The sequence below is a fragment of the Limulus polyphemus genome, unplaced genomic scaffold, assembly GCF_000517525.1.
Source record: "Limulus polyphemus unplaced genomic scaffold, Limulus_polyphemus-2.1.2 Scaffold288, whole genome shotgun sequence".
NCBI classification, from domain to species: domain Eukaryota; kingdom Metazoa; phylum Arthropoda; class Merostomata; order Xiphosura; family Limulidae; genus Limulus; species Limulus polyphemus.
The window spans coordinates 309,218-320,103 of record NW_013665898.1 but is presented as its reverse complement, the minus strand read 5'-3'; the positions used below and the strand labels follow the sequence as shown (position 1 = coordinate 320,103).

General features: G+C 32.7%; 1 long non-coding RNA gene across 1 annotated transcript; it reads right to left on the bottom strand.

The window, feature by feature from the left end:
- Positions 1-3,526: 3,526 nt before the first annotated feature.
- LOC111085236 lies at positions 3,527-10,557 on the bottom strand. Its single transcript, XR_002610066.1, has 3 exons — positions 10,424-10,557; positions 4,666-4,773; positions 3,527-3,833 (listed from the first exon to the last, which is right to left on the bottom strand). It is a non-coding gene; the product is annotated as an uncharacterized LOC111085236 (long non-coding RNA).
- Between the last annotated feature and the right edge of the window lie 329 nt (positions 10,558-10,886).

Below are 10,886 nucleotides of genomic sequence, written 5' to 3'. Positions count from 1 at the left end.
AAGTCCTAGTAACAAGTTGGAAATGGATGACAACTACCAACAGGTGGAAGAACGTCAATCGTGAACAGAGATACAAAATTATGAGAAGCAAGGACAATGTTTGGTGGGGTATTTGATTCAAAACATGGATGATATGGAGATTGCAGAAGAGAACCACCAATTATATAATGTAATGGTGATAAAGCGAAGAATATCCTCTACAGTTGGAAGAGGAGAGACAGAGTTTTTGACTATTTAACCATGTCAATCATGCCTATAGGTGCAACAGTTGAAGGATCATCTGCTTAGGAGCATGCTTGCCTTTTAGTTTATGAGAATAAGTACGATCGTCCAGTTCACATGTGTTAAAAACATATATTTTATTGTAGAAGTAGATGCTTTGGGAGACTCGACAATGTGAACAAATTGGTTTATTGCTGCATATTACTGGGTAAGATGAAAGGTCTGGATAAGGTAGCGGTCACAACTCAGTGGTGCGAAGTTCTTGATGTTTTAACTCTATCCTGTTATTGGAATAAAAAGGTACTATGGTTTAGAAGGTGATCCATAACATCATTACTCTCAACTATAATTCGTATCATGTATTTCGGGCCATGTGAGTTGTGGAAGTGCAATTCTCTAGGAAATGAGAGTCAATCCTTGATAGTTCAGTTATAATCACCTATTCAGTCAAGAAGAGCATACGACGTGGAGGAAGGTGGTTATTTGGGATAAGATACTCCAAAAAGTGTTGCATTGGAAGTTTGACAATCATCATTATGTGTAGGGATGATCTAATGGATATCAGCACAATGACAATATTTCTTTCTGGTATAGGTTAATCAATTAATTATAAGTGTGCTAATAAATACAGTGTTGAAAGTCACATATCTTAGCTTATGAATATTTGTTTCTACCACGAGAACATTAATAAAAAAAAAAGAAGTCACATAGGTCAGTTTATAATGTTTCATTTTCCTCTATAAGTGTGTTAATAAAAACAATTTGGAAAAACACAAAGCATGGTTTATAAATGTCAGGTATAAAAGAGTGTTTAGTGTAGGTAATAGTAATTTATTTATTTTGAGAGTTAATATTTCATGATTGTTTAGTGAGTGTTTTTTATGTACAAATAAGAGAGTGAAAAGCAAACGATTGTTGGAAGTTGTGTTTGTAAGTTACTGATGTCGATGATGAAACAGTTAAAAGAGGGTCAAGAAGAAAGAGATAGAAAATTAGAAAAACGGGACAGTAAACTGGAAAAAGGGATAGAAAATAAAAATAATACCAAGAAGAAATTTATAGAAAATTAAAAGATGAAGAAGAAGTAAGAAACAGGAATTGAAGAGAAGAGTTAAAAAAAAGGCCTGATATTTAGAGAAGAATTAAGAATAAAAATAAATCTGACTGAAGACAAAATAGACAAAGTTATTGGATATGTACAAAGGGATTACAACAACAAAACTGAAGAAGTTCAGAAAGACTGTAATGACAAAATCGTAAAAATACGAAAGTAGATCATTAAAATAGAAAAGAATATCAGCGACAGAATAAAACATTTGGAAAATGAATTGGTAAATGCAAAGATTAAACCAGTTACACCTCTTTCTACATCTCTCTCAGAATTCCAACTTAAAATGCTATCTTCTGCAAAATATGGAATAGGAGACCTTATATGGTCTACAATTACTACCACTACTGCTGTGTCATCTGTTATTGCAGAACCTTCCCGGACTACTCCAGCAATGTCAAATCCAAATCCATATCCTGAAGTTAGTTGTCCAATCCAGCCATTACAGAGATTTCTAGAATGCTTCAGTGAGAGACGTATAAATAGATGGTGAGTAGATGAGAAAATAAAGAGCGGGAAGAGAGCCAAATGTAAAGCCAAGTAAAAGAGAGTTTTGGTCAAAGAAAAGCTAGAAAACGTAAATTTAACCGTCGTAGGAGTGAATAGCCTAATGATTGATATGTTAAAGTTATATTAACAGTTTTCTGAGATTTTAGGAGAATAATTTGTCTTGTCAAAGGGTGTTCTAAAGCAATTAAACCTGCCTGTGTGGAGTTTGACAAAAATCAGACGATCATTTTGAAGTAGGCCTAAATACGAAAAAGCAGACGAGTATCGGAAGTTCAGGATACAACTACGGTAACCAAAGGCAACATAAGTGAACTATATACGGATAGTTTGACCATAGAAATAGAGAAAAATAGTTCGGCTTGTCAACTGAATTCTAAAGTAATTGAATAAGCCTAAGTAGACCTTTGACAAGAAGAAAAGAACTTTATGGTGTTTTTGATACAACTATGATCTTCATAGTGTAAGGAATTTCTGTACATACGTTTAACTTGTTTCGAATATATATATATAAATTATTTTGAAATCAGATTGAGTGCATGCTGTTCGTTGTTTTTAATTTATCGCCAACAAGTCACATACACCTACTGCAGAAGAATCCTTAGCCAAATGCATCCATATATTTTAAATTACTATATATAATATAAAAAAAAGAAGTTCCTGACAATAAGTAATTTTTTCCGTTGTGTGTTTAGTAACACACAACGGGAAGTATCTGAACTTAGTTTATAAATATAACTTTCTAGTAAAGTTTGATAATAAATACATTATGGAATGCCATAGAAATTGGTCTATAACCATTTCTTCTCATTATAATTGTTTCAATAAATATATTCTTGGTAGTCACAAATTTTGATTTATAATCATTTCATTCCGCCATAAGTGTATTAATAAATACACAGTTGAAAAAAAAACAACAACATATTTTGGTTTATGATTCTTTATTTCGCCACAAGTGTAGAAATAAAAACATTGTGGAAAGTAACAGAGCTTCGTTTGGAAACAATTATTTGTTTGTTTTAGACCAACGCCACATTGAGCTATTTGCTATGTCCACCGCGAGAAATCGAACCTCAGATCCTAGCGTTGTAAGTCCTTAGACTTACTGCTGTCCCACAGGGAGACTGTAAACAATTGTTTCTCTAATACATTTGTTACGAAATCCTATATGGGAAGCCACACAGCTTGATTTGTAAATATTTGTTCCTCTTATAAGTGTGTTAATAAGTTCAGCATGGGAAGCATGAAGCTTTGTTTACATTCCTTTTTTTTTTCTTTATAAATTTGTGAATGACTAATAAATACATAATGGGAGGTCACAGAGTTGGTAATAAAAATAATTATTTCCATTATAAATTTGTTAATAAATACACTACCGGAAAAACAAAGCTTGGTTTATAGATAAATATTTCCGTTTGAATTGTGTTAGAAATACAGTATGGTAAGTCACAGACCTTGATTTGTAAAATCTTTCGCTTTAAGTATGTAAATAAATAGAGTATTGGAAGCCCAAATATTGTTTTATAGTAGCTATATCTGTGTATTAATATAAATAAGATTACAACCATGGGCCTTGTTTTTAATTATTTATTCCCGTTATATGTGTTTTAATATACATAAGGTGACAAACATGAGTTTTGTTTTTAACTATCTATTTCCGTTATAAGTGTGATGATATATACATAAGACTGGAAACATGGGCTTTGTTTTTAATTATTTATTCCCGTTAAAAGTGAGTTATTATATATAAGATGGCAAACACGGGTTATGTTTTTGACTATTTAATCCCATTATAAGTGTGTTAATAAACATAAGAGTGCAAACATCAGACTTATTTTAAATTAGTTATAATTATGTTAATATACTTTGATAGATTGTTTAGGCAGAGTATTCATGATGAGTAAACTGGAATGGACGACAACTGCCTCTTGTAAAAAATACAAGTGTAGAGGACGACGTTTCGAAAGTCTTCCATCTTGAAGGGATCTCAAGTAACCTGTGGATTACGGATTTACAACCACTGTATTAAAAAAATATTATTTGTCTGACTCTCTAGTTAGGTGACTAAAATACAGCTACTTAAAAAGACTATCATTTCATCCAGCATGGATTCAGTAAATCGGCAGTTTGAAAATTAATCACATTCAGAAAACAATTATTGAGAATTCTTCAGACTTTTTCATCAAAAATTCTTTATATAAATTCCAGAATTCCATTATCATATTAGAGAAGCTATATCCTAAACTAAATTAGTCATTATTCTCACTAATACCATAGACTCTTATGAAACATACAAATATCTTTTAAATATTGACATAAACTAATCAATAGTTCCATTAATACGTCAAATACCCACTATTATTTTTCAAACGCCATAAATATGCATAGATATTGCCTCTAATCACAGTCACTCCGACACTTCTGAGTTATTGATATAAACATGTGAAAACTTGAACAATGAAAGTACAGTATACTAGTATGTTTCATTACACAAGTTACCACAAACAATCTTTTGTTAAAGCATCAACTGAATAATCCGCATTCTAACGCTTGCTATATTTTTTTAGCAATTTACAAACACAGGTTATTGTTCAATAAGACTGTTCTATGTTTTGAGAAAATCATAATTTTTAAAGATTTGTTAATGATTAACAAAACTGTTCCAATTGTAGTTCTCGTTCATGTAGCTTGTATCGTTAGGTGTTATTTAAATTATTAGAATTTAAACAATTACACGCTGCTTTACTTGTGGGTGAATTTCATTATACGAGTTGTACACAGTAAACATAGTATGGACATGCAAAATTGATAATGTGAAAACATTTTACCTTTGGATAAAAACTGGAGATGGAACTTCGTGGGGAAAATTGTAAGTTGTTTAATTCCCCCAAACTCCAGCCCATCCTGATGCTTTGGGGAACATTATGTTGAAATACCTAGTAGGCATGATTCACAGAGATTGAATAAGAGTTACCAGTAATGAGCATATAGAGAAATATTTAATAACATTATATATATTAAAATATTTTGTTCGTCTCCAGGTATTTGACGTATTTATTTTACAACTAAAGCACACTATTAATTCCAAGTAACAAGGCTTAAAATAAGGGATCTTCAGTAGGGAGACAAATTTCAATGTACATTATAGTTTTATTCAAAGAAAACACACTGTAATTAATCTCCAAGTACACACATTGCAAGTCAGTGTTGTTACAGAAAATAATAAAAAAATTTCGTTGCTGGGGCAAACTGAGGTCACTAGTAGAACAAATCAGAGGAGTATTCGGACAAGTGTCTCACCCATTTTAAGGCCTGCTAAGTAAATTTTTTGATCTAAATAACTAGCACGCTATGACAGAAAAGTGTACACATAGAATATGAATATAAATGTTAATTTTAAAAACCAGTGACGTAAATTGAAGTGCTGTTTCTCACCTATAATCACAATTCAGAGAGTACGGTATAGAAGCAAGTTTATTCATTTTCAAATATAAATCATAATTATTGATTGCAAAAATCTGGGCGACACAAAATTCACAGTAACATCATACATGAAAATTATAACAGGATTTGATGACCTTTATAAAACAATAGGAAGAAGAAGAATTAAGTATTTTCCAATCATCATATGACCTGTGTCAAAACTTTAAAGTTCATTTAATTAATAAGCTTTTCTTCATAGTTGCTTCTTATGTAGTCAAGGTCATATATCTTTTACACATGCAGTATTAACCATTGTATTTCCATTTATCCGGTGATATATGTGAGAACATTCTGATGCATAGCTGTTAGCTATAAAATCTCTTTTTAAGCTAAGAATCTTTTTTAGTTACTTACCTATTAACCTGATAAGTAATTTTGTATTAGTGTTTTATAAGGTAACATATCTTATAATATAGAAAGCAGCAAATCATTAATAACATGTAATACGTGACAACAACCAGGGCCTATACATTGAAAACTAGCTTTATTCTCTTTAAAGTGTTGTATAATAATTTGATTTTTGAACCCTAAAGAAAATTCAATTTGAGGAAAGTAGAAGGAACTAAAAATTAGATCGATAAATCTGACATTAAATGTGTACCACGTTTCCGAAAGATGATATCAGTATCATTTTGTAAATGGTTTACCCTACGTAACAATTATTGTGGAGTATCGTTTAATTCGAAATATTATACATAAAAAACATTAAATTTTGTTTTATTAATTTTTGCTTATCATCAAGATTGCTTAACCTTCGAATACGTGTTTCGAACTTTGACACAGAAAGATCGTCCATATAAAGACAGCGCAAAAGCTGACCTTTTTAACGGAGAACACCTATTTTTATAAGTTCATTAATCCAATAATGTTAAAGACAGCTTCAATACTTAAAACGACAGCCACAATATATAGCCATGCGTTGAAAGAGTTAGATTAATAGATTTTTGAAATCAAATTAGACAGGTAATGATACTCCTTTCTTTACGAAATTCAACTTACTGTGGAAAAAAGCCATAAAATTCAACAAACCAAGGTAAATTAGAATTAATCATGTGTTTTGTAACTATAGTAACATATGAAGTTAAGGAAATAGGACAATATGATGCTAATTAAATAATTTCCAGATTTAAGAACAAAATCATGTCAACGTCCTTCCACTCAGGAGAACAAATGCATATTAACTAGTCGTCATTATATACAGCCTAAAATAAAACCTCTGTTAGAAGCATTATATTTCACTAACACAGAGTTAGTTACTCAATCAGGTCCAGGAGAAGTGTCCAGTTGGCCATTAAAAGGTTTGAACTAGTTTTCTGCTAGCTCAGTCGCACTAAGTGAGTTACGCGAGATCCAGAAGATGAAGAAAAGATAACAATCGAAATTAAAAAGATTAAGAAGGTAGCATTATCCTCACAACTGTCAGCTAATGTAATAATAACTCGACCGTTATGCTTGCAGCTAATGTTATTGTGCACAGAGTGAATACTGTGAAAACCCTTAAACTTCTCGCAAACAAACGAAAGATGGGAATCTCTGCCTAAATAAAGACAAAATTGTCTCCAACTGAGTTTTTCCTACTCCTTTGGATGTATCTTTGGATCTGTGCTTTAACAGAACACTGATATTTCAAAACAGTCCGACAAAATGCTGACATTAAGCATTATAGGCTTTAGAATGTAATACAAGCAGGTAGTTGCATTCTCTATTCTACCAGGAACACATCGACTGTAATGTATAGCAGTAGACTGCATAGAAAAATGGGAAATGCGAGAGCCCAGCATCATATACAGTGGGAGAAAGCCAAAGGATCTCGTGACAACAATCATTCTACTGGCATGATTACTTCTATACTGGAGAGGAGAAAGAAAAACAGGTGGATGACTGAGGGGCAACAAGGTTTCTTAAGAAAAGTGACCACTTCCAAGAGTGTCAGGTAGGCACACTAAATAGATCTACCACTATTATATAGAGACAAAAGAACAAGAGGCCTTAGCTTTCAAGTTGCTGGATCTAGTCGAGTATGGGATTAATATCACCACAAAGTACCGTACTAGTGTGTCAACATCCAAACAAGTCGAATCAACTTCTAATAGTAAAATGCAGCACAAGGCTTATCCCCCCAAAAAAATATAACAACTTAAAACTATTGACACGTAAACTCTGACACAAAGGAGAAGCATCGAAAGGACCAACAGGGTGGTAGAAGATGCCCTGTCAAATTAAAAAGCATAGACCACCACCATGTCCAACAATGACACAGTCAAGACGAATAACAGAATAACCAGGGAAAGAAACTGTAACTAAGTTTCACAAAACAAATTTATAGAGGATCTCAAGTATAAATAAAATGTTTATGTTCTGAACATTTCATTGTAATACCTTGAGGTGTATGATCATCATGAAGTGGATCACGATTATGAATATTCTGTGAATCCAAAGAAGTACATTTCAGACATTTTTATGGCTGAATTTGGATCATGTAAAATTAGTATAGTCCTGAGGGTAACAGTTCACTTAGTTTGCAATAAATAAGAGAATATCCAAGTGTTTCGTAGCAATACAAATAAAAAGGTCAAAATTAGTCTAGATAGAGTTGTCAGTTTTCTGAGTCTCAATTGAAACTGAGGGCCGAGTAAGCTCACGACAAGGGACCTGGGTTAAATGAAGTTTGTTGCGACAAATGTACCTACTTGGGAGATACATTGTTCAGCCTGAAGATGGCCAAAATCCCTAGATTGAACAAACAGGACACTAGGAAAAAATAGTGGAATGGTTTTCTCTGAAAGTTATACACCTTGGAAACTCAGTATTAAAATAAGTGTGTTTATGTCCACACTTAGAACGCCTGGTAAGCCTTCGATGGCATATGGCATTATAACAAAAACAACAACACCGAACAAGACTGATTACATGTGGTTTTACCAGAAAGCATTCAAAACAATAACAACGTGGTTGGGCCACTTTGTTTAGTGAAACGTTACAACCATATTCCATGTATTTAGAAGTCATTCTTTGCCTCTTCTAGGATAGTGCTTAACATAATGAAGGAGGAAGGCGAGCAAGATTTGGGGGACACGGATCTGGGTAATTAGGTGAACGCAGTTTAATCGTCAAGTTCATTTCAACAATGATTCACCAGACGTGTATGTGTGTTGTAGCTTTGATTTTAGTCGGAAATCAGTTTCAGCTTGAGAAAGAACCATTTCAGATTTAGTAAACAAAGTAATAGAATCAACAGATTCCTTCCCTTTCACAAGCATTACAAAACGGGAGGGCAAAAGAGGGTCATCACATAAGGTTCGTCTATTTAATCAAAAGGAACAAATAGGAGATATTTTACAATCAAAAGGAAACACGAATACGTGAAAATGAATGTGTTTATAAACATTAGAGATATCATACCCGAAATGAAAAAACATATTTCCATGTGAAAAGTTAACGGATGTTATATTGATGCTTTAGAATTTATAAGTATAAAATATAATGCATTTATTATCCTTGGAATTACTTTAGATTTTGTGGGTTGCTTTTGGAATCTGTTTTGTTTTGTTTGAAATTAAGCACAAAGCTACACAATGGGCTATCTGTGCGCTGCCCACCACGGGTATCGAAACCCGATTTCTAGCGTTGTAAGTCCGCAGACATGCCGCTGTGCCACTGGGTGGCCTTTTGGAGTCATTTGGGATTCTTATAAGTTTTTGTGGTACTTAAACGTGTTGACTAAGCCTAATCAGACCAAGGACATTGACAAACAACTAGCGGGGTTAACATACTACTTCAGGGTACTCATGTCCTGTGGAAAAGATCCTGGTTTCTAAAAGTCATTTACAGTTAGCACTCCCCACCCCGATGTCTCACGGTTCGTCTGAAGGGTTATAACACTTAAACTCGGTTTTAGATACCCGCGGTGGGCTGAAAACAGTATCCCATCGTGTAGCTTTGTGCTTAACAACCACAAAACAAAATCACTTAGAGCTCTCAGCTGTACGTATGATTTAACCTCTCTATAATTACAATAAGACGGTCAGGATTTCAAACACTTTTTTTTTATTGCTATATCTATGTTAATAGACACAAAATGGTAAACACGTGGTTCATTTAATTGTTTCTACCCTCTCTTGTACAAATGTCTAAATAGACATTCGATGGTAAGCACGGGGATTGGTTTTCAAGTTTCTTTCCCGCTCTAAGTATTTTAGTAAATCCACGAGAATAAACACGAGACTTTTTATTTTTCTATTCGCAATAAGTGTATTAATAAACAGAAGACGACAAACCAGCCTTGTTTTTAACTATTTATTTCTTCCTGCTCTAACTATTTAATATACATAAAGCTTGGTTTCTAAATGTTTTTCCCATTCTAAATGTGTTATTAATAACTAAAGAAATCACAGCTAAGAAGAAGTTACCTATAAATTGATGAAATCCGTTCAATAAAACAGAGTCAAGAAATGCATTATGTTATAGATCAATACATAGCATGATGAGGAACTATTGAGTTGTCATTTGGATACCATAATTATTAATGGTATTTTCGGCTGTAATCCCAATAGCAACTCACGAGGTTCAACCAGCTTACAGATGATTTAGGTTAGCTCTAAATCCGTATAATAAACAAAAAATAAAAAAAATATTTCTTCGTAAGTGTAAAATTAGTATTCAAAAGTAGTTTAGACATTATAACCAATAATATTAATGAAAATAACTTTAAATAAATGTGGATTATGTTGTTTCTCACCAAACATATAGGGTTAGTAGCCGGATAACAAAGGAAAAACCTAACACACACACACGCACATATATATATATAAAGTTGCAAAGTATATAATAAAAATGGCTTTAACAATCAGCAAGTATAAATTTTATACTAAAGTTGACAGAAAAGTTACATAGCTTATTATAGTTATCCTGCATGAAAATATTTCAGATAAAGAACTGGTAGCTAGCTGAAAGTAATAAATCAACGAAGTCAAGCATTGAGAATTATCTGACATGTATAAGATATATCTATATTCATAATAAGCAGACTTACTAAATAATGAGATATCAACAATTCTTACATTCTAATACACGAAAATGTTTAACAAATAAAATAGAACCTACCGAAAAGACACACACACACACACTGTCCCGAAATATCCACTAGTTTATCATTCCTTTCAGTGGCAAACAAAGTTTTAAACTCAAATATCAAATTCAAAAAATAATCAAAACATACTTATTACCCACAAATTAAGCTACATTCGGTATTTACGTCAACATTTAGAAGTCAAAGTATGTTTAGAACCAAAAACGTACTACCCCTTCCTATACGCTCGTGGGTCGTACATAAATACACTTGTTGTAGCTGTAAAGCTACATATATTGATAAAACTACACGTCACCTACAAATACACGTACACGAGCACATGGAATTTCAGCAAAAAGCGGATGTAATCTAAGTAATCCACCTGAGTCTTGTATCTGATTGCACAATGAGCATAACAACCACCACATACATGTACTTCTAGAAAACTTTAAAATTCTCGACTCCTGAACCACAGATTACGAACTCTTATCAAAGAAA